This window comes from Tamandua tetradactyla, chromosome 19 (genome assembly GCF_023851605.1).
Source record: "Tamandua tetradactyla isolate mTamTet1 chromosome 19, mTamTet1.pri, whole genome shotgun sequence".
In the NCBI taxonomy this organism is placed as follows: domain Eukaryota; kingdom Metazoa; phylum Chordata; class Mammalia; order Pilosa; family Myrmecophagidae; genus Tamandua; species Tamandua tetradactyla.
This window is the reverse complement of record NC_135345.1, coordinates 54,931,867-54,956,308: the sequence shown is the minus strand read 5'-3', so window position 1 is coordinate 54,956,308 and position 24,442 is coordinate 54,931,867. Positions and strand designations below refer to the sequence as shown.

At 41.0% G+C, this 24,442-nt stretch overlaps 1 protein-coding gene and 1 long non-coding RNA gene across 5 annotated transcripts in view; one reads left to right on the top strand and one right to left on the bottom strand.

The window, feature by feature from the left end:
• The window catches only part of KIT (KIT proto-oncogene, receptor tyrosine kinase), an 81,366-nt gene that overhangs the window by 56,485 nt on the left and 439 nt on the right, over window positions 1–24,442 (bottom strand). The gene's annotated exons all lie outside the window — the stretch shown is intronic.
• Window positions 1,700–22,919, top strand: LOC143663254 (uncharacterized). Its single transcript, XR_013165891.1, has 3 exons — window positions 1,700–2,040; window positions 20,993–21,046; window positions 22,347–22,919. It is a non-coding gene; the product is annotated as an uncharacterized LOC143663254 (long non-coding RNA).

Genomic DNA, 24,442 nt, shown 5'->3' with positions numbered 1-24,442 from the left:
TAGCTTTTAAAAATTAAAGTCATTTTCTATCAGCATGCCAGGTTCTGATATTATACTAGGTCTTGGATATTTCATGGTTATACAAAATCTATTTCAATATTTGACATAGTTTTAGGTTTCAAAGAATAGCGATACGCCATTATAAAATGTCCAGCCATGTGAAAGACGGTTATATCATAAAATAAGGAATCTACCTCAGCATGCTTTTTTTTTTTTGTTTTAGTCAGTTCTTTAAATAGATTTAAATGTTGGTCTAAAGATCATGAACTAATTAACAGAAGGGGACTAAAGGACAGAGAAATAAAGCTGGAGTGTTAGTAATTAGTGGTAAACAAAGATGGGGCAATAACAAAGCAGGCGCTTCTGAAAGGCACCCTTCACTGACAGAAAGGGGTGGGGTAGAGACCAAGAATGCAAAGATGAATATAAACTCCTCCCCTGAAGGGGCTCCCAGCCCAGCGGGGAGATAGACTTACCATACAATGAAGCAAGCACAGTCAGGAATATTCAGCTGGGAAACTAAGGTGGTGGATGCAAGGGGATGAGGGGGCAAGAGTCAGAACAGGATTCCTGAGCTTAAATGAAAGAAAGTGTGGAGAATGGCCAGGCTGGAGGGCAGAAGAGGAGGAAGGCCTGCAAAGAACAAATGTCACAGAAACCAAGGAGCTAGGTCCCTGAGAACAGTGGCAACATCAGGTGTGAGCGGCCAGAGAGTGGTGAGGCAGGATCACAGAAGGGCCTTCTTTGTCATGGTAAGGGGATGAACTTGCACTGTCTGGGGGTCACTGAAGATTCTAAGATGGCCAGTGTGTGTGGTTCAGGCCAACCTGTGTTCTCAAGGGAAACCCTCTTGAAAGCACTGAAGGATGGCCATGGGAGGACAGGACTGGAGACAGGGCCAGTTAAGGAGCCAAATGCAGTAATCCAGACTAGAGATGATGAGAACATCAACGGGAATGTACTTAATGTACACCTAAAGGTGGTTAAACTGGTAAATTTGAAATTATGCATATTTGATCAACATGGGGGGGAGAAAGTTAAAAATGTATAAATAAATAAAAGAGATGGTAAGAGCATAAGCCAGAAATGATAGGGACAGAAAGAAGAGATGGACATTTACTAGATGAAGAAGTGGCCTTGGATGCGCTGGATGTGGGCAGTAAAAAAGGGAGAAGAATGGATGATGACACCATACTTCTTGCTTAGGGGATGGGAAGTTAGGGCATCAACAGACTGGGGGGAAAAAGTGAGCTGAGGAGGAAAAACAGATTTAGAGGCATTTGTGCAGCACATGACAGCTAGACGGTCTTGGAAGTTGGGGTCAGGGACACAGATATCTCTGGAGTCTTACCAGTACACATGGCATGGTCACCAAGGACATCTACGAAATCACTCAGAGAGGGGGTGGAGAGGGGGGCCAAAAAGATAAGATCCAAGGTGCCTAAAGTAGGACAGAGATGGCAGTGATACAATTGGTAAAGGAGAATCAAGAATTTACAGACTAGACCACACAGAGGGCCTTCTAGATGGACAATGGAGTGTCTAAGGACATGGTAACACTTGGGGGTCACACTTGCAACACTTAGCTGCAAAACAGGACAGAGAGCCAATCCTGTCACAAGACTGCTTAATGACAGTAGTGAGGAGGGACAAAGAGCCGTGTGACTCACTCACTGATCACAAACCTGGTGCACACAAGAATCACCCACAGGGCTTGCCACCATACAGGCTCATCCCACACCAATTACTCCAGCATCTCTAGGCTTAGTGCCTGGACATCAGTATTGTATAGAGGGATGTGGGAAAAGAGGAGCCTTGACATGCACCTACTGTTGGGGGACCAGAAATTTCAGAGCCAGGCAGTGCCTTGTGGAGAAAGTGAAGGGAAGAATCTTGGAGTCAGTGAGCAAGTGTGGATGGAGTGCGATGGTAGAAAAGAAGTCAGGGCACCCTGGAGGATAAAGAATGAAGAGTCGCAGGAATGAGTTCCACAGATGCTGGGGGCCAAGGAGAGCAGTAAGAGAAAGAAGGAGTTGGGAGGTAAGGGGCACAGAAGAAGGAGACACTCTCTAGAACCAAAGACCACTCCCTGATGCCCTAAGCAGACCTGGCGGAGTTCTCTGGCTGGCGCTGCCTAAATTCACAGCCCAATGAAAATGGCTATAAGGTATAGGAACCCACTGTGAACTTCGAGAACACCTACAGCAGGGCAAAAACAGCACTTTTTTTTTTTAACTCCCCTTTCTTTGAACCCACTCTTTTCTATCATAAAAAGTAGGCAGTTGTACTGTATGTGGGTCTCACCTTTCCCATTGATATTCTAGGAAGAGTGGTTTACCAGGCGCCTAGGTGCTAGAAAGGGATGTCCCACCACAAACAAGGCTGTGCACTTCTCTGGGGAGGGAGGGTCAGGCTGTGCCACCCCACCTACTCTCCTACCCTCTCACCTTTCTGTGGGCTTTCACCCTGGGTGTGGTTTGGGTACTTCCTGTCTCTGCTATACAGGGTGGTTTCCTCCTCACAGCCAGGTCAGCCCCTCTATTTTCTACCTTAACCGCATAGATAGGCCCAGTGCTTATAAATCACCTGGCCAGTCATCCCTTCCTATAACATTTGCATCTTCTGCTCCCCTAGCTATCATTTTTGTGATCCCTGGGAAAATCATGCACACTTTGTCCTCTGCTATAAAGCATGTCCCCACTCAGATGCCTCAGCAAGGCTCAACTGGGAACTTCATTTTAATGGAACCCTCAAACTCTTTCCCTCCACTGGTTCCTGATTCACTAGCAAACCACCTGTGGCAAGCGGACACCCTCAGGCTGCTTGTTGAAAAGTACACCCATCAAGGGGATGATAAATACTCTGGTGCCTGTAAAAAAAACTTATGAGAACTGCCAGCAGCCTTTAGTGCTTCCAATGAATGCCCTTTAAATATAGGGCATATTTCAGAGTTTTGATTATGTTGGAAGAGACAGGCAAATTTATTAAATGTTTGATTTCTATTATAATATTTAATATGTTTGTTTCAGATAAAATGTTATGACTGCATGTTTTTGCTCTCTCATAGTTAGCGAAGGAATATATGACAGGGAAATATACTGGTGGAAGTCATCTATAAGTTCTGGATTCTAAATCTTAGGTTCTCTAAGTCTCAGTTTCCTTATCTGAAAAATTAAAAGAGGCAGTCTAAAGCCACCAACAGGTCTAAAATTATAGGATCTGTAATCAAGAGTCAAGATAAAGCACTCTCATCATAAAGAGCCCAGGGCTAGGGGCATAGAAGGTACTCAAATATTTGGGGCAAGAATGAATAACAGTGATTCTCTTATGGCATGCAGAACATAACTAATCATCTACTTCATTTTAAAATTACTGTTTGAATACAGAATTACAGTAAGTTAATGGAGTCCCCTGGCTCTTACACCTTATCAAGTTCAAAAAAAAGATGAAAAAGCATACATTGTTTGAAACTAATAGACGCTTTTCATTTTTTCTAGATACACATATATCACACCAACAGCAGAGGTTTACATAGGACTATGAAATATATTCCTTACTCACTCATCCTGAGAAAAATATGGCCCAATGTTTGAGGAAGCAGGACTTCCCCTTTTGATCTCAGACAAAGATATGCATGAAGAGGAAACCTTTCTCTGCCATTATTTAGTCAGTCTTTGGGGAGTCAGATAAGGTCTGGATCTGACAAACACAATACATTAGGATCCATCCCCGCAGCAGAAAGGAGGAATTTTCTCATTTCCAGTGGGTTTTTCCCAATAGCTAATTACAGGATCCTATCGTAAACATGTGCATTTCCATGTTTTGATTTCTGGAGAATCCTTATTGAAATGTGAACCAATAAGAACCACCAAGGATTAGAACCCAATAAACACCAGAATAAAGCCTTCACCATCTGTGAAGTCTGGGGGAGAGGGTGAGCTCTTGACTTCTTTTAACATTAACTTCCTGAACTTAAATTAAAGAACAACTAGAGAAGAAACTACAAAGAAACCAGTCAAGAAAAGCAATGACAAAGGTCATCGACCAAATGGGTAAAAGTCTAGCTTTACCTCCGAGGCCTACCCAGCACAAGGGAAAGCAGATGGGTAGCCAGCTCCTCTCAAGATTTTGCAGTACAACGTGTCTTAGCACTAGGTCCTGACACGTGTAGCAGAGCGTGGGTGAGGAGTGTAGCAGAGCGTGGGTGAGGAGTGTGGCTTAGAGTGTGCCAATACTAACACATCACCACACTACTTCCTCCTATCAGGTTAATTCAGAAATCTACAAAAGGCCAATTCCCACAGGATCAGGAGGGGAAATGAGGTTGTGAGGGCAAGTGACAAATGAAAACTTAAAAGAGAAACTTAAAAAGTGTGGCAGCAGTTCTAATTCTATGGTCTATTAATGACAACAAATGAAAGCGTGAGTTTATATGCATATATATATATACCAACTGAGGCATTTTTTAAGACCTGTATTTAACTGTAATCTGAATTTCAGAAGGGACCCTCTGATTTTCCAGCTCTGAAAAAAATGCTATGAGTTACACTTAGCTTAAATAGATATTTAAGCTAATTTTCATCATAATGGGCAAATCAATACATTTTACTAGTGAATATACTCTAATCCTGCTTTTAGGGCCTATCAGATAAGGGAAATTGCACCTTCCCCTCCATCTCACATACTGGGCCGTCATGACAGTTTTTCCTTCTATTTCTACTTTCCAAATACTGTTTTCTAGTGACAGAGCTGCTGTATACCAAAGGAAGTAAAGACAAAAGTATCACTAATATACACAGTTTTTTTTTTAAGGCATTTTATCTGAGGCAGTTGCCAGAGAAAACATTACTGTCATTGATAACTGTTTTGCAGACTGTTTTGAATTAGTAGGGGCAACAGTTTACCTGCAGCTCTGGATAACAAGCTGAGGCGAATCCCCTTTAAAATAGGCATATAATATCCAGGGAGCTGCTTTTTACTTGCTTTTGTACTATCTTTCCATAAAAGAGATTCTGTGTTTTAGGTATTTCTAGAGAAGGCCAATTTCCAGGAATGCAGTAGGCTTACTTCATAATGAGCTAAATTCAAAGGACTCAGGTAGCACTAGGGTTAGGGTGCACCTAAGAAAAGCTCAGAGTCTGCTTCCCTGTCGCAAAGACCCTCATCCTCGAAGAAAGGGGTTAAAGGGTACTTCAGAGGAGGGCAGAAGAAGGAACTCATAGTGGACAGCTTCAATGTTCTCAGTGTGTAAGGCAGGTCTCTTTCAGAGGGGTCTTTGGGGAGGGGAGAGGAATAATAATAAAGGAGCATGTTGTTAGCGACTTAATCTCCAATGGCTCATGAAAAAATAGCATGCATATATAGAGACGCAGATGATAAGCAAATGTGGCAAAATGTTAAGTCAGTGAACCCAGATGAAGAACATAACTTCAGGTCTTTGTACGAGAGTCTTGCAGCTTTTTCGGAAAGTATCTTAAAGTCTGGAAGCATGATAGAGACTGGAAATAATGATGCTTCTCTGATCTTAGGCGAACAAGTGAAACAACAGATAAAACAAAGATGAGTCTGGGCTCTGGAACCAATAAGTATGGATTCCAATCAGAGATGTATAAGGCTTTAAGGAAGTTATTTTACCTCTCGGAGCCTCAGTTTTGACATCTACAAATTGGGGATAAAATATTTCAGGATTCTTACATCATCGCTAAATCTCACATGTAACTTGCATTCCACACATGGTCCTGTTCTTACTACTAAGAGCAAAGGAGAGGAAGAGGGAGGCTGCCTATTACCCAAGAAAGTATCACTGAAATAGCCCACACTAGGATCCAGGATATGGGCAGGGTGGCAAGGGGAGACAGAGATGCAGAATGAACTGAAGCTATGATGGAAAAATGGCATCTGACAAAGATAAGTAAAATACAGGGCCATATGCATTCAAACACAAATGATAGTCCTTTGTGCTATCAACTCTCCTGGGCAATTCAGTAAATGTACCTATTGATAGAGAGTAAGAAATTATGTTTGTGACTTTTGTCTCAAAACATACTGTGTTTTATTATACTCACTTTAACAGGAGTTTACAATAAGTGCAAAACAATGCAGTAAGCCCCAACTGGGGAAAAAAAAAAAAAAGACCACAATCAACTAATTTGCAAACAGGTAACAGAATGCCAATTCCTCTATCACGGGCCCTATGAGCATGTCAGCATCTTTATCCTCCAGATCTTGAAACCTCTATTTGGGGGGGGGGGGGGGGGGGGGGGGGGGGGGGAAATTGAGCCTTCACCTTAATATATATGTCTACATGAATTAGTCACATGTCGGTTACTGCCAGTCTTTACATTCACTATCAGCAGGGCTTCAGTTCTTATTTCAGACACATGCCCCCACGATGGAGATGCTGCCTCTGGGAGACAACTACTGGGCCTTCACCTTCTAGGATAAGAATCCTAAGAACCCAAGCCTTTTTCTAGCCAGGATAAACTGGTTACATTAAGGCAAAAGAGTGCACCTCTATTTGTTAAATGGCTCAGCGGCAGAATTCTCACCTGCCGTGCCAGGAAACCAGGTTCAATTCCCAGATCCTTCTCATGCAAAAAAAAAAAAAAATGAGTGAGAAGAAAGATGGTACCCAAACAAAAACTTCTGCAAGCAAAGGAGGCAGCTCTTCTCGGAAGCCCAGAAGGCAGAGAAGCAAGGGTCACTTCTCTGAAAAATTTCCAGATGCTACTGTTCAAATGCAGGTTGCTGGCTTCTGACCCATGCATTATGAAAGTCCCCAAGATCAGGGATTTCCTCTTCTTTCCCGTATCCCTAGAATACCAACACTCAAGAACTTCTCTCTCAGGTGTGTGTTCCACAGCCAGATCACTTTATGAGAGTCCTCTGCCACCCTACAAGGAAGCTGCTTTTCCAGTTGTAGGATTAGATGGAGGTGGCAAATGCTCCCACGGGCCTCCCTAAAACTCATCAGTTGAAAGCACTAGCAAAACTGGATATATTACCCAACCCACCTACCAGAGAGGTAAAGGCTCTGCCCCCACCCCCCCACCCCCTTTCTTTTATCCAACATTTACAGCATGCTTGCTGTATGGCGGCCCAGAGCCAGAGGCAGCAAGGTAAAGTGCCTCCCCCTCATGGAATTTACATTTAGCTAAAGCAGGAAAAATAAACCAACAGTTATACAATATATAATTACAATGTGATGAATGTAAAGAGGTATACTGTACAATGAGCACTGACCTGACCCACCCTGGGAGGTCAAAAAGGAATCTAAAAGAAACATGTGAGCTGGGATCTGAAGTGCATGAGGAGGCCAGGAGGCTGGGGAGAAGAGCTTAGTGCCCCTAGGAAGAGCACAAGAGCGCCCCAAATGGGAAGGAATGAAGGAAACAAAGAGTGAGGTTAGAGCTAGGATCAAAAGGCAGATCAAAAAGAGACAGTGGAGGTCGAGTAGGGGAGCTATACAGACTTTACCCTAATAGGACTGGGAAATGTCTAGAAGATTTTAATCAGGGAGGGACATAATCACATTTGTGCTTACAAAATATATCCTCTGAAGGGGCTTTCTTTTCCCCTCTTCCTCTCAGCATGTGCACATTTTCTCAGTTTCCAAAACAACTCTAAAGGCCTCTACCGCAGCACTGTCCCATGTACTATGATTGTCTGTTTTCCTGTCTGGACTAACCGAAACCCCTATCTATCTGTCTTAGTCCAACAGAAGGAGAACTGAGAGCTGCACCCTCGACTGATGTTAAGGTGATTTGAGAGGCCACAAGAGCTTTAACTTTTTTAACTATCACAAGCCCAGACCATTCTGGACCAGTGGTTCTCAAATTGTAACCTGCATCAGCATCACCTGGGGGGCTCCTGATAACCAGCACATCGGTGTGCCCTGCTCCCAGAATTTCTGATTCAACAGATCTCAGGTGGGGCCAGAGAGGTGCAGGTTCCACTAAGCTCCAGGTGTTGTTGATGCTGCTCACCCAGGACCACCCAGGCTGCCCCCTCCCCCACAGACAGTTCAGGACCAGAAGAAACCCATGGCATTAACGTAGCAGAAATTTCCCCAGTGTCTGTGTCTTGGAATTCAAAGCAAACCTGCAAAAACAGATTTTCTTGAGTGAGTAAATCTGCCTGGCTTTTACACCTAGCAATCGGCCTAACACTGGGTCCCCCCTGACAAGTTTTGGCAGTCAGTCGGGCACAGACTTCCCGAATCCCCAAGCTTTAGAAGTGGGAAATGTTGCAGAATTCACCAGTCACAGCTACTGGGCTCCAGAATAGCGACACAGGGTGGCAAATACAACTTCTGAAGCACATCAGAATTCAATCTGGTGCACTCCATCTGAGGGGCCATAGCCTGTGTCCACAGTCCATTTCCATTCCACTGGGGCAGGTGAGATCCCTTCTTCAGTGGGTGGGAAACAGGGCAAAAAAAGCACTTCTTAGACTGCACGTGTTCATGCACACCGCCCATCAAATATCAGACATTTCTTGGTGAGTAGTCTGATACCGTACAACAATTTTCTAAATTGCTAATCAGATAACTGCTACAATAGTTAATTCTGTAGCCATTCTACATTTGAATAAACAAAATAGAAAATAATTAGACCAAAACAATAACATTGGTTTAAAAGCACACTAATGGACAAAAATTAGTTCATTCAAATTGTTTCAGCATTCATCAGAATGCTTGCTGGTCAATTTGCTTAATGAGTGTTCACGTTTCCCTCAATTTTTCTTGGGTGACATTCATTTAGAGGGATAAATTTTGCAAAAGAGATACATTAAGCCTGTATTCCTATTGCAAAATATTCTTAATGACTAGCCCATGTTTGAAATGATTTCTTCTCAATATCTTCGTAGAAAACAGGAGGAAATGTCTGAAAATGATACCGCTCTATTTTACAGATGAAAAGTAAAGTTTCCAATATACCCACTGAGAAAGCTTTACTTCTGAGAAAGTTTTATGCTAAAGAATAATGGCCATCCCTAAAAGAAGGTGGAAAAAAGAGGCCAATTCTAAAATTGCAACCTCTTAGTATGTAATTTAAATCAATGGCCAGTTGGAGGATTCTCAAATTGGAAGGAAAGAAATTTAGTATTTTTGGAAATCAAAATTAATATTATGTGAAGCCCTGGCAGTGTTTTTATCAAATAACTGTAATTAGAGACATGCAAATTTTTCACTGGGGGGGGGGGGGAGAGAAAAATGCACCTAATTAGGTAATGTTATCTTCATTAGATGGTATTAATAGTGCAAATGTAGCTTCATGCTTTTAAAACTATAAAATAGCATTATCTCTGTAAACTCAAGAAACATTACACCAAACAACACCTGAAGTGTGTCACTTTTTCAAAATTTTCCTTAGAATGAAAGCTCAGAAATGAGCAGCCTGGTACTCAAGATTATTTCAACAGTTACATTTTGTCATAAACAACAGGCTTAGAAAGCTAGTTAGGAAGGCCATAAAGAGTTCATTTTCAAACTAATCAGTTTATGGACAGCTATAACTATTAACTTTTCTACCTAAAAAACATTTTAACTAACTTATTTTGGAAGACAATTATTTTATAAAGGCCACTACAATCAATGATTTAATGTTTTAAGGAGACCCAAAGATAACCAGATTTAAGCTTAGGAAGTCAATACAGATTCTGGAAGGATGGTGGTGGGTGCGGGGGTGTCACACTAGTTACTCAATCTCCCCAACTCCACCCCCATGACCAACTATAAAAACAGGCAAAGAGGAGCAGAACCAAAAATTCACAGACCACGTAACGAAACTAAGTGACAACATATCCCTGTGAACCCTACATATGAGCAGATGAGGACAAACCACCAATAGATAAAAGAATTGCCATCAGATACTCAATGGAAAACTAAGAGGACCATTCTGAGATCAGCCACAACTGGGACAGGACTTAGCAGGTTTCAATTTTTCAGAAAAGAAGTTGTGAAACTTCTATCTATCACTGCTGTCTGGAGTGGGAGAGGTATAATCCCTATGGACTATTACACCAATGAACCCTATCAACAAAGCTTCACATTGAAGAGGATATACTGGGGATTGAAACTAAAATGACAAAATAGGGACAACAGGAACAACAGAATGAGAAGTCCCAGATGAGTGAGGGTGGATTTTAGGACTTAGCAAAAAGTAAATCTTGGGATGTGGGAAAGCAGAACCCCTATTTTTTTTTTTCTACAACTACACAAAAACAACTTAAGAGGGCACTCTAGAGCTGTGAAGCTAGTAAAGCTATACTGGCCCTCCTAAAATTACAAGAAAACTCACGGCAAACAGAAAAGAATCACAGATTAATTTCAAGTAAAGTTATTGTAAGCAGGGAAAAAAGGCTAGTATAGACAAATTAGAGATAGTATAAACAATAAAATCAAGCCAAAAAGACACAAGACAGGGTGGGCCACGGTGGTTCAGCAGGTAAGAATGCTTGCCTGTCAAGCCCGAGGACCCGGGTTCAATTCCCGGTGCCTGCCCATTTAAAAAAAAAAAAAAAAAAAAAAAAGACACAAGACAGATGAAAACTGTATTTCGAAATGAGCTAAAAGAAATTAAATAAATGAAAGCTATCAAACAACATAAATCAGATCAACATAAATTAGATTTGTAAAACTCAAAAATAAGTTAATTGGAGAAAATGAAATTTGAAAATAGGGATGAAAGAATTGAGAAAAGAATTTTAAGTAAAAGCAAAATCATTTCAGAAATGAAGGGTAAATGAAAAGGACACAAATGCAAATAAAAAAATGAATAGTGCCTTAAAAGAACTAGAAGATGGAAAGGAGAATTTTAAAAATCAAATTACAAAAAGAGTAAAAGGATTTTAGAGAAAGTAATAGTAAAAGCAAGCAAAGAAGATCTAACATACACAAAATAGGAGTTCTTAAAGTCAACAAAGAAGATCAAAATAGTAATAACTATACCTCCTTAGAAAAACTTTACCGAAAAAAAACAAAACAAAAACTCGGGACATTACATAGTAAGTGGCATGTTGTGTTCCTAGAAAAATCAATCCAGACCATCAACATTATAAAACTACTGGATTTCATAGAAAAAGCATTCTTTGGGGTACCTAGGAAAAAAGACCAAGTTAAATGTGACATAAAATCAAATTGCCATCAGGCTTTATGCCAAAATGGTCCAGTAAAATACTAAAGATACTACAGATACTCAAGAAAGGAAAGACAGGTCATGGGTTTTTATAACAGCCAACCTGGCCTTCAAATACAAAGGGCACAAAGTGTTATGAATATATAATTCAGGAAATTATACCATGAATACTTCCTGAAGCACCTATTAGAGAGTTTCAGAAAAGTCAAATTGTCAGGAAAGATATGACATAAGGATGAGTGGTAAGCATTAAATATATATTTATCTATAGAACTCAGACTAAATAATGGTAACAAGGAGGAATTTGACCACTGTATGCACTGAGTTTAGGCACAACCATCAGAAAAACAGGGTGCCTTTTACATATCAACTCGGAGTAAAAGGATAATACTTCAAATCCCACAGTAAGGAGAGAAAGGAGACAGGAAAGAACAGGTTACTAGTTAATTTAAATGTTATAGTAGAAACCAATAGAAAATAGCCCCCTAAAAAGGTGTCAGTATAAAAGCAACCATTAGAACAAAAAAAACCAAATCTTCCCAAATATAAAAGGTATACCAAAAAAGAAGAGAAAAGCAGAATGGAAGACCACACCATTTATAAGGTAGTCTTATTAAAAAAAATTTTTTTTAACTGAACATGATCAAGGCTCTAAACCACCAATTTACAGGAACTACAGGAGACAGAAGAGCCTGTGAAGTCCACCACAGAAATGCAATCAGCTGAATTCAGACTGAAACCTGCACAGAGCAATTATTCAGTTACTTCAATAAAAGAAGAGGACAGAACCAATAGATAAGAAATAATCTAAAAGTCATATCAATCAACCAATTGGAACACATGGGTCTTGTTGGAAATGTATATAATATTTACATGTGAGTTTTTAATTTTTATTTACTTACTTTCAATAGGGGAAATGTGAACACTGACCACACAGTCAATGGCACTGTTGAATTGAACTGATGTGGAAGAGTGTGATATTGCTAGTATTATGTCTAGAAAAGGGAGTCTTTGTATTTTAGAGTTATATACTAAAATATCTGCAGATGAAATTCTTCAATGCTGGAAGATTTACTTCAAAATAATAGGAGGAGGGCAGGCCATGGTGGCTCAGCAGGCAAGGACGCTTGCCTGCCATGCCAGAGGACCCAGGTTCGATCCCCGGTGCCTGCCCATGTAAAAAATAATAATAATAATAATAATAATAATAATAGGAGGAGAGAGAGGGTACAGGTAAAGTGGAAAGTTTGGCCATAATAAACCTGAAGCTGGGTGAAGACTATAATGAGGGTTTGTTACTCTATTTTCTAGATTTTGTAATGTTTCCACAATTGAAAAACAGTATTTTAAGTCATTGTGAGGTTCTATTCTTCCATCTCGAAATAAAATGGTAACTAATAGGTTTCCAAACCTGCTAGGGTGTACCCTTGAATTCATAGGCCACCTACTGCTTTTTTGTTTTTGCATTTACCCTTCCCTTCTCACCTGATAGTAAATTTAAACAGGGTTCATTTACATTTAGGCCCAGAAATTCTCACCCAAAACACTAGGTGCTAACTAATGATGATCACACTGGATTAAAGGACTACTCTGCTTTAGAAACACTACAAACTTCAAACTTGAAACAAGGACTTAAAACAACTAATTTTATAATTACTTAAATACTCACACCTGTATATCTTAAGTTGCCATTTCATCTAAACTGTTAACTAAAAACCTGCCAAACACCTGAGGATTCTTCTTTAAGGCCTTCAAATAAGTCTTCAGACATTAGGAATGCCTTCTTGACCATTACTCAAGAGGGTACCACTTATTATCACTAGACAGTCTTTCGCTTGGATTCCTTCCTGAGGATCAGGACTAATGAAACCACAATCAGTAAGTTTTCCACTCCAGTGCCCCAGAATTGACAGATAAGGAACTTTCCAGTCCTGAGCAATTCAATAGCGTGGGTTCTGGGATTTGGAACTTTAGAACTTATCCTTCTATGGGGCCTCTAAAACACCACCTTCAGGGGAAAATGCAAAAAAGTCAAATGAAGTCAACCCAATGTCACCTCTCCACTGGCATCTCACCCAGGCCAGCTGCAGCATCTGGAGAGCAGAAACATGATGCATGGGATGACTGAAGGTGGCTAAATGGCATTTTGTAAATTGTGAAATGTCATCAGTAGAATATAGCTGTTATTTAAATCAAAGTTGGTCAGATTGCTTTTTTTTTTTTGGCACGGGCAGGCACTGGGAAGTTAACCCAGGTCTCCAGCATGGCAGGCAAGAATTCCACCACTGACCCACCATCCCACCACCCGGTCTGATTACTTTTAACAAGAAAAAGATGCAAGAATTTAAAAAGTAGGTGCACAGTCTCCAGTCCTTGGAGACATAGCACTCAGCCTAGATCTCTGAAACAGCTCTCTCAGATGTGTAGAAGTATTCTGGTATGTTCCGAAAGAAATCATTCCACAAACCTACAGACTGTAAGTGCACCTTGGTACATTAAAGGCTCCTCGAAGACCCAAAAGTGAAGATGCCTTTCTGTGTTTCTTGGTATTACATGTACTTACGATTCTTCTTCATGAACACCTACCTGCTCTAACAAAAGGCTCACTGCTCTCAAGTTAGAGAGACTGGAGCAGTGAAAAGCTGGAATGGCCGCTAATGCTCAGCCCTTCCAAGGGCAGGATGAGCAGGAGACTAGACTCATGAGAAAAAAGCTTCCATCCCAGTGACTCAGCTCCAACCTGCCCCATCTATCTCCTTTTGCTATTTATTCTCCCTGCTTTGCCATCTCTGCCCTTTCTTCCCCATGAACCAGTCTCCTCTAACCCTTTGAGAAACATTTTCCTTCTGTGCTTTCCTAATTGACCATAACATAGAACATTTTGAAATAAATCTAAATTAAGCTGCTTTCTAAAGACAGAAACTAAACTTTATTTTTCTTTTTTCCCCTTCACCATATCCTCTCGTGGGCCCGGGCTTTTGAGATAAAAAGAATTCGCTAGAACATAAGCCCCAGGAGGACAGGATTTTTGCCTGGTGTGTTCATGGCTATATCCACAGTACTCCAATAACTGGGCAGAAATCTATGATTTCCTGATATTTCAGTTCAGTTTAAAAGATACTAGGGCGGTACAACGGTGGCTCAGTGGCAAGAATTCTCGCCTGCCGAACTGAAGACCCAGGTTTTATTCCCCGAACCTGCCCGTGCCAAAAATAAATAAATTAAAAGATACTAGAAGGGACCAACTGAATGAAGGTACAATCTTCAAGCACTACCCACCCCTCTACGACCAGACCTGTTGTTCAGGTTTTCTGTATGGAAAGAGCAGACAATCATACCCTGCTGTGATGATCATACCCTCATCAACTCTAGAGGCTCATCTCATTTCTCTAACTCAGCCTCCACTCCCTTAACCAGCCTCTTGCTTCAGAAGGCAGTAGTTCTGAAACTAGGATGATCATTTTAAATAAATATTCCTTGAAAATGCTGGAATGTAAATTAGGCTACACATTCAGATCTACAAAAGCACTCATAAACCCTTCCACATATGCTAGTTTATTTTTAAAAGCAGTAGGTTCTTTTTTTATGACAGTGGTGCATTTTGGTTAAGCTAGAAACTTATTTACTATGTTCCTGCACTTCCTGCAGTAAATATATAGGTTATACTAAAATAAATAGAAAAACATTTAAGCAGCCCAGTGAATCATTTAATTGGTTGTTCGAATGACATTTTAAATTAAGAATCCTGGTTTAACAATGACAAAAATCCTAAAAAAAAAAAAAAATTAGTCCATGAAGTGTTTTACCAGCCAATTAAATATCACCCATTTCCTAAATTGAAACTCTTCACAAGATACATTCTCTCAGCATCAACCATTAAAAGGGAAATCTGCATTATGAAAATCAGGATGGAAATGCACTTAAAATATTTCACAAATTAAAAACGTTATCACTTTATAAGTATCCAGTCTACCTTTATTCCAGCCAGTCTTCCCTAGTAAAATTCAAGGTTTTTTTTTTTAAAAAAACAAAAACATAGTCTTGTTTTCTATAATGCACTATAAGCCTAGTAGAATAACAAAACAGCCAGTAGTACCAGTCATCCTTCATACTTTTAAAATCACCAGTAAATTTCCCCTAGAAGTCAGTATCTACACTAGATCCCTTTCTTTAAAATCTATTTCCAATTAAAAAATAAATAAAACTGAGACACCACATACTTTCCAAAGTTATCTGTGATAACTCCCTCCTTTGTTCCAACTCTATCATACAATTCCTCTTCTTAAGAGGTCTATGAGACTATTATATTTAAATTACTGCCACTTGGGATAAAGTTAGAAATAAATATTTTGCCTTCACTAAAGAATTTTACAGATAAAAGTGAAGGAGGTAAAGCATTCTTCTTTTGTACAATTTCTCTCATATCTTTATCCCACTTGTCAAAAACAAGGCATCACTCACCCTCCTTTCCTTAAGTTGATACACTCTGTCTCCAGGAAACAGCCACCTTTTCCCCAGGTGCAAATTTCCCCCACCTTCAGGGAGGTCAGCAACCATTGCCCCTAACTACACACTATCTACCTCCTAATGAGTTCAGGAAATCCAGGGCAGGACGTTTCAGGATGTCACAAGTCACAGAGAAGCCTTTATCAAGGTGTGGGGGTTTTGTCTGTATATCCTTTTTGCTTTAATGAGTGAACTGACATAAACAAGGTTTATGCAGACTGCCACATGCAAGGTTTATCATTTTACCGAATATTTAAAATCGGTAAATAAGCAAAGAATCAAAGACAGTTTGCTATTATTGCCCTATCAGATGGTGTGGCCACAAAATCTGTGATGTGCCTGGGGGCAGAGTGGGGTAATTAACCTTGGATTTAAAAAACATTCAAAGCACAAACTTATGGACTTTTTCTGGAATTGCACTGTACATAGAATACATGTAACACATACAAAAGTGAGATCTGTACTTTTGCATTTTTAAAGTTATTTCTCTGAATAAGAAATTCCTTGACCAGATTACATTTATAAAAAAAATCTCATCACATATGGCACTGCAAGAAATACTATAATTACTAAGGAGTAGAAATCTAAGTCCCCTAAAAATTATCCCATTTCCACAAAAATTCTTTTTATGGGAGCCTTTGGCCACCACTCTTGGCTAACACTTAACCCTTTGCTTTTGCTATTCATACCTTGAACAAATCCTGTCCATTCTTCAAGAAATGAAGAATACAGGGTTCATTTCTTCCTCTGAATTGGCCATTCTCCTAAAGATGTGACACCTGTGTCCTCCAGCCCGATGGCATTGAATGTGCATATCTAGCTTGCTGACTCTTACTTAAATCCTATTACATTTCATGAATGTGGATCTTATCTTCCAGATCCCGGGCTTCTCAGGGCAGGATGATCACATCTCAAACCTCATCACTTCCACACAGGAGGTAAAAGCGTGTTATCAACTAGAAACTGTTACGCTGCAATTTCATTTCTACCATCACCCTCCACTGGACAGCTGATCTCTAATAGATGCCACCGAGTCATGGCCATAAACATGACCAAAGGGAAAGGGCGGATGGGGAAGGGAAGTCAGGGTAGTGGGGTAAACCAGAGTTAACAAACCATACCCGAGTCCTCAAGGGGAAAGGAGTCCATCCTTACAGATGTTCAGCCTAGATGCAGTGCAGCTCTGTCTCAAAAGTTTCAGGTGGTTGGGTGATCACAGCACACAAAATCCTTCTTAAGTCAGTGCTAAACAATTGATTATGGATTTCTCTAGACCTCAAACTTCCTCTGTTTTTATTTTGACACTCAAGTTTAAGCTACCACACTGCACAATTTGTTTTATGGTTAGAACCCCCACCCCCTAGAGATCAATAACCCATTTTTAGGTTGTAAATTACACTACCTCAAAACAAGACACTGAGGAAAGAAAAACAGCTAGTCATTTTCCAGAAACATATTGTTTAGAAAGGATCAGATAGGACTTTAAGGACTAATCTAACCGAGTTGGGCAAGCCCTAACCATTTCAAAACAACAATTACTTGCCTTTCCTCATACCTCAAATGCAAACCCTATAAGTAGCCCAAGTTATGCAATGAAGTCCTTGCCAATCTTTCCAGGCAAAGAATTTTCCTGAAAATTCTTTTCCTCGTAGGGCAATTTAAACTTACTCTCACTTGGTCCCATCTTCCACTCACATTCTACAAATATTTGGTAACTATCACTCACTAAACCCTCCTTCACCTCATCTCCTCCAGGCTTAATAAATCCACTTCTTAAAGTTGCTTTCAAAGGACCTATTGCCCAAATATTTAATCCACTCTGTATCTTCTTCTATACCCAAAACATGTATTTCCTCCACTGAGGAAAAAAAAAACAAGCCGTACTTTTTAAATGGCCTAATGCATTTACAACAAAATCTAAATATAAATATAGTGTCAAAATAATTAGAAAATGTCATATAAACCAAATACACTTAAAAAAAAAAAAAAAGGCCAATGCAAAGAACAGATGTGAGATTACCTTGGGGCTAAATTTCTTTTCAGGGATTAAATTTAATTTTCATCTATGACTGATACATAGTTTTATTTCTTACATAGACTTGACCTTAAAAAGAATTTCATGTACATTTACCATCAATTCTGTGAAACTGAGTTTCAAGTAAATGCAGCCTGTAAATAATCAACCAACACAGCCCTGAGTCCAACACCATATTCCTTGCCTCAAACGGGCTGCCCTGCTCTTGGCTTTATTTCCATTAATTCTATATTATGGCCATTCCTCACAGTTGCCTAACCCATATTCACTCCTGTTCCCCTTCCCTTAATCTCATCTGTGCCTGCCACATGGAAGGTACCCAATAAACTTACCAAGCAAATGAAGTCCTATCAGCTTTACCTTCCTAAATCCTTTCCCTTCTTTCCACAGCATGCACCCCTTCATCCAGAAAGAATCTAAACAGCCTGGTTGATGGTCCCTCTGTCCAGCTTCCCACATGACTCCTCAGCCATGAGTTAACCATTATAAAACAGCTCCCTCCCCCAAACTCTCCCTTATTCTGAGCTGCCACAGCAAGGGAGTGTCCAATATTGGAAGATGAGACTTGCTTGCCATCTCACTTCACCAGACCTTCATGCTCGTTGGGGAGCATGCATAATCGGAAGAAAAAATGGTGGAGCAAGCAGCAGCTGGACTGGTAAAGCAAAACCAGAGCGTCACTACTGAATCAAATCCACTTCAGCCATGATTTCAAAGCCTTCTTCATAATCTGGACTAAACTCAACACTAAATATACCCTACCCATCATGCGCCTTGAGGCAAACCAAAGAGTCTGTCTTTAAATTCTTTTCGCCTCCAAAATTCTACCCCCGGCTATCACGCCAACTCAAAGACTTGACACTCATCTTCAAAATAAGACCTTGATATTTTGGGTCTTTGCTTTTGCAGTTTTTCCCCACTGAAGCTGAAACTGCTGACACTCTACCCTCCCTTCTTAAATGCACAGAAATTAATCTCAAATAATATCTCCTACTTGAACACTTATAATCCTGACCTCTTTAAACCATACCTACCAAGACATAAGCTCCTCTCCTTTACTTTTTTTTTTTTTTTTTTTTTTGCATAGGCAGGCATTGGGAAACGAACCCGGGTCTCCGGCATGGCAGGCGAGAACTCTGCCTATTGAGCCACCGTAGCCTGTCCAAGCTCCTCTCCTTTAGAGTCCTTACCCAAATTTACACGTCATATGACATCAACTCTACTTCTACAGTGGCCCATATCAATGGTCTGTGCTAGGGCCAAAGCATGGAGATTAATAAACATTTGTTCAACTGCATCCAAAATGTTTACTGGGCATTTATGCTGTTCAAATCACAGTGCAAATCTTGCAGAACAGAAGAGATGTTATCAACATCTACTGAGCACTACTGCATGCTAGGCCAGGGGCAATGGCAAGTTAAGCTTGGTCCCTGCACTCCTATTTAAGGAAGGTGGTCAAGGGAAAGCTGCCCACACTTCAAGGAGTTTTCAATGCCATTTTATAAAATAATAGGGTTCATGGACCTTAAGTGAGTGATACTTATTCATTCACCTTTAAAATGGCCATTTACAATTTTTCCCCCTGAAGTTTTATTTAGAAATCTGTATCCCCTTTGGTAGAAAGCAGGCTATGTAAAATTAACGTTAAATAAAGAACCAGGGAGGAGTATGCATTATCACTCACTGTGGACTTTTCTTAAATTTGACATTAAATGCATAAACTTTACCTTAATACAAAAAAAAAACACCCCAAACTACATAATCTGGTATTAAATGGATACCAATTTTTTCGGTAAGAGACAAAGTTAAAAGAGGAACATAAAAACATCAACATGATAAGTAGAGTTCACATGCTTTCTCTAGGTGGGACTTTGTTAAACATTTTACCTCCTTTATCTCATTCAATCCTCACAGCAGTCCTGTGCTATCATCCCCATTTTACAGATAAGAAAATAAAGTTTAACGTAAGGATCTTGTCCCAGATCACAGAGATGGAAAGTTGCAAAACTACGGTAAAAATCCAGGCTGTCAATTTCAGAGCCCAAATGCTTAACTCTGATGTCACATATCCTGAGCAACAATTTAGCTTAAACCTTAAATTTTATAAAAATATTGAAAAAACGAGCTGTCAGGAAGGTATGCATCTGAACATTTCTAACAAAAGGGTAACATTACCGAAATGTAAGCATGAAGTTTAAGCATGAAACAAAGGGAAAAATCAGCAGGAACGAATGCTTTCTGATGAAGAAATCTTCTGAGATATGTTTTGTTTCATTTTCTGAGAAAAATCCCCCAGATATGTCTGTTTCCAAGATCAGTGATTCTGAACTCTTAAATCAAAAACCCAAAACAAAATATAAAACCCAAAACAAAACTTAAATTTTATTTCATCTTAAAAGCTGTCAAGTTAGTATTTATTAGTATCCACATGAAAGGATTAGGAAACAGTCAAAGTCCATTACTAGAGGAGTTCACGCACTCATTAGGTATCTATCCCATACCAGATCCCGTGTCAAGAACGTTTAAAAGGAACTCCTTCTAATCATTAGAGCCACTATATTAGTGTAAGCATTATTCCCATTTTAGGGATGATATACAGATGATAACTGGGGCTGACATGTATTAGGCTCGTACTATGTGCCAGGCACCTTTCTTAAAAGCTTTACATTTAGCAACACTTACATCTCACATAAACCCTCCATTTTGTTGATAAGGAAACTGGCACAGAGAGACTAGGTATTTGCCCAAAGTCACACAGCTAGTAGTAAGTGGCAAAGTTAGGATGAAAAACAGAAACTCAGAAAGTTGAAGTAATTTGCCCCAAGGCCACACAGAGGGCTGTCAGACATGGAGCCAGTGGACTACTAAGGAGCTGCCCTGACCCCTTTAGCCTGTACTCCCTCCTCTACAGTTCCTGCCTGGTCCCACCTGAGCTCCCCAAGGCCCATGCTCAAATGTTTAAGTGCTGGCAGTGGGGAGTCATGGAGCCTAGGACAAACTGAAGAGCAAAATTCCCACCTACAGAAGTCAGAGTTTAAGAAATCCACATCTTGATATAAAGTCCCCAGATTCTTAAGTAGTGTCTGGGTGTTTTGGAAAAAAACATTGTGTAAGCCAAATAAAGTACATCCCTCAGACTGTCAGCTTGCAACTGCTCTTTACGTTAAATATCTTACAGTCAAACTATGGGTTGTCTCAGGTCCAAAAATGTCAGAACTCAAGGCTCCCTAGCAAGCCCTCTCTACTTTCAAACCAAGATTTACACTGGGTTTGCCCTAGATTCGCATGTTAACCTTTGGTCATTCCCTTCCAGGCCCTCATCTACATTTGTGAGCAAGACAATACCTATTCTTGGAACATCGTAAATGTAAGTAAATTTAACTAATGCCCCTGAAACCGTACACTCAGAAGTGGTTTAAATGGCAAATTTTAGATATATATGTGTATTATGGCAATAAAAAGGTAAAAATGAAAAACTATTCAAGTTATTGAAACTGCATATGAAATTTAGTATATTTGAATTTCTTCAAAAGTCTGCACCTGAATGCAAGCAGGGAAAGCTCTTCCTACTTCCTAGCCTGCGGACTCTTAAAACTAAATTTGTTTGGGAGAAAATGCTGCCCCAGCCTTGACCACTGCCTTTGAGGGCTTCCCGCCCTGCATGCAGTCCAGCTCCGTGAATTCTGCTCATGACATCGCAAATCACTTCCTCGTGTCCCTCTTTAATCAGCTGGAGGAGACTTGAGGAAATGAGTCAAAATCCTAAGGGTAACTTGTAGCAGCTGTCAACAACAGCAGCAAAATCCATCACAACAACATCTGTACATAAATATGCTACAAGGGAAGCCAACAAAATACTTGGCACATTTCTGACGAGAATTTCTTTTAAGAAGAATGCTGGGAAAGACATTTTTTCTCATCATATACATCAAGTGGGAAGAGCCTATGGTACTTAGCCATTTGGGGGTTTTCTCTTTCACAAGTATGTACATAATGATAACACCTTTTTTTTTTTTTTGGAGTGGAGAATAGGAAAAAATGTCAACTGATTTATATCATCATTTTAGAGACAGCTTATCTTCATTTCTGAGGGTCTCTGGAATAGACAGCTAATACATCAAACTTAGTGCAACCCTCACGCCAGAGGGTCAAATCCCGGGGAAATTATGATTTAATGAATACCACTACCCCCCCCCCCCAAAAAAAAACTAGCCATCTTGTTCACTCCTGTATTCCCAGAACCTCCAATGCCTGGACTATATATTTTTTAATGAATCAATGTGAATCTCACTTTAAACACATTTTGGTGAGTAATGTGAAAATGGTCATACAGTTGGAAATAGGGGACCGATCTCAAGCTATCCTTACTGATTATCTTGGATAGTTTATCCTCAGCCAGTTTCTCCAGCTGGAAAATGGTTGGGACAGTAAAAAAATTACTTCTGGGGCTTGTTGATGAGGATCTGAAATGACCGGTAAAGCCCCTAGCACAAGGCCTGGCACTTGGCCCTGTAATAAGAGATTATTAAAAACTGTTATAAAAGCATTTAAGTATACGATGGTTATAAAGTCATAGAAAAAAGTGAAGTTAAGGTGGGAAAGTCCAGAATGGGATTAAATGAATTATGTGGGATCCATTTATAACATGATGTTATGATTTTCATCAGGATAATAATCTGCAATACCCTGTGTGTCTAGCTGCTGGGGAGGAATGTGACCTCACACCTGCAGGAACAAGAGGAAGGTATGATTCACCATTCCTTCCAAGTTCATCCTGCGTGGCACGGGAGCTGTAAATACTGGAAGCTGTAAATACAGGAAGAGAACCTAGTAGCTGGCACCTCTCCTAACCCTCAAAGAGAAATGTGTAGGGGAGCAGGTGGGGACTGAAGAAAAGGCAGCATAAACCACATCTCCCCGCTTTAACCAGGGGCAGATGGGTAGGGACACACCAAGTGGCCCCAGAGACCAGAAAAAGCAAGGGAATTTCAAAGCTGCGGGAAGGCATCAGGGAAAGAGTTGTGAAAAGTGCTAAATCTACACTCAAGAGTAAAGGAGAAGAATTTTGAACCAAAAGGATCCTTTTTAATGCAGATGCCTCATTGCACTCTTGAGGAAACTGGGATCCCTTGAATTTAAAGGACCTGCCCAAGGACATAGCAGGCAAAGAATGGCTGAGGAAACCCAATCAGACAAGCAGTTCAAGGCTTTTTGGCTACATCACACTGACCCCTCCTCCATTCCCCACCACAAGAGAAAGCTTTAAAATTCTCTTTACAAAAAAGTCTATTGGATCCAGCAGGAAAAATCTGAGGAAGCAGGAAACAATTGATTCACTTAATTAAAAAAAAAAAAAAATGGCAGTGAGTTCTTTCTCTTGTCCTACTCTGATCATACATCTTAACTGAAATTTAAAAGGTCAAGGCACAAAAATAAAATAACCAAGTGTCATTTTAAACTAGGCGATCAAATCGGCCACGGCATCTGGATATTCCCTCCCACCTCTCAGAGGTCCAAATGCAAGGCCTCTCTTCCCCCACAGGAAAGCTCTCACAATGCCTTACAAGACCAAGAGGGAAAAGGCAGTGTCTGGAGACTTTATGGGTAAACTGACCAGTGGTCTGCACAGGGTAACAATAAGTCACTGCGACGCTTCCTTTCGAGCCCTTACATTCCAGTTCAGACTCACTTTCTTATCCGTACATCATCAGGGTAAAGGTTTAAAAAAATGACCGGAGATAGAGGAGGGCTTCAGGGATTTGGGTGACGCTCGCGCACACCAGTGACATCCAGAAGGGAAGGGGGAGGGGGGAATCAGCCTGAGGGGACCCAGGAACCTGCGAGTCCTACACTTCACCTTCAGACCAAGTTCCCACGCGGATGTAACCGGATTTCCTCACAGCTTCAAAAATCAAGTAAGATCTACGGTAAGTTCCATTCCATCTCCAACCATCCCACGTCACGCACCCATTAAGTATAAATATTACGTGACAGGGGATGTTACGAATGTCAAAATTCCCGAGGTGAACTGGGATTTGCATTCACAGGTCGCAGACACCGAGGCGAGGGCTTCCAGAGTCTCGCTAGCCTGGTCGGGAACTCTGGCCTGGGCACACGCGGCGGCCTGGGACAGCGCTGTCGCCGTCTCTCCCGGAGCAGGAGGCAAACACAGCCCCCAAGTCGCTCTCGGAGCGTGTGGCAGGAATGAAATCGCACCGCGACAGAACTGGGCGAGCCTCCCGCACAGCATTTACAAAACCCAAAAGTCTGCAACCTAGCGGCTGCTTTCCACACGCTCTGCCCAAGTTGTCCCTGTCGCCGCCACCTCCAGGTTGTCGGGGTCCGACCCCAGAGCGCACGCCGCACGCTTCCTTTGGAAAACCATAACCCGGGGGGTGGGGGGTGGGGGGCCGGGAAGCGTCACTAAGGGCCGCGCCGCGAGCAGAGGCGGCAGCGGGCCCGTCCCCACCTCTGGGCACAAAGAGCGCCACACGTTGGAAAGGAGCAGTCGCAGAGAAAAGAGAAGGCTCTCAAACTTTGCCCTCCACGCGGCTAAGAACATGCAGGTCGGTCCTCTGATGAACCGGTCACACACACGCAACTTTTAACAAAAGGAAGCTGCGGCCGCGCCTCGCACGGTGGAGATAACGCGCTGGGTGCTAGCCTCCAAACCGTCCTCTCCTCTGCCACCCGCGCACCCTCCGCACAAAAGAAATCCCAAACTCGCGTGCAGCTCGACTGCCGTCCGCCTTCAGCCTCGCTC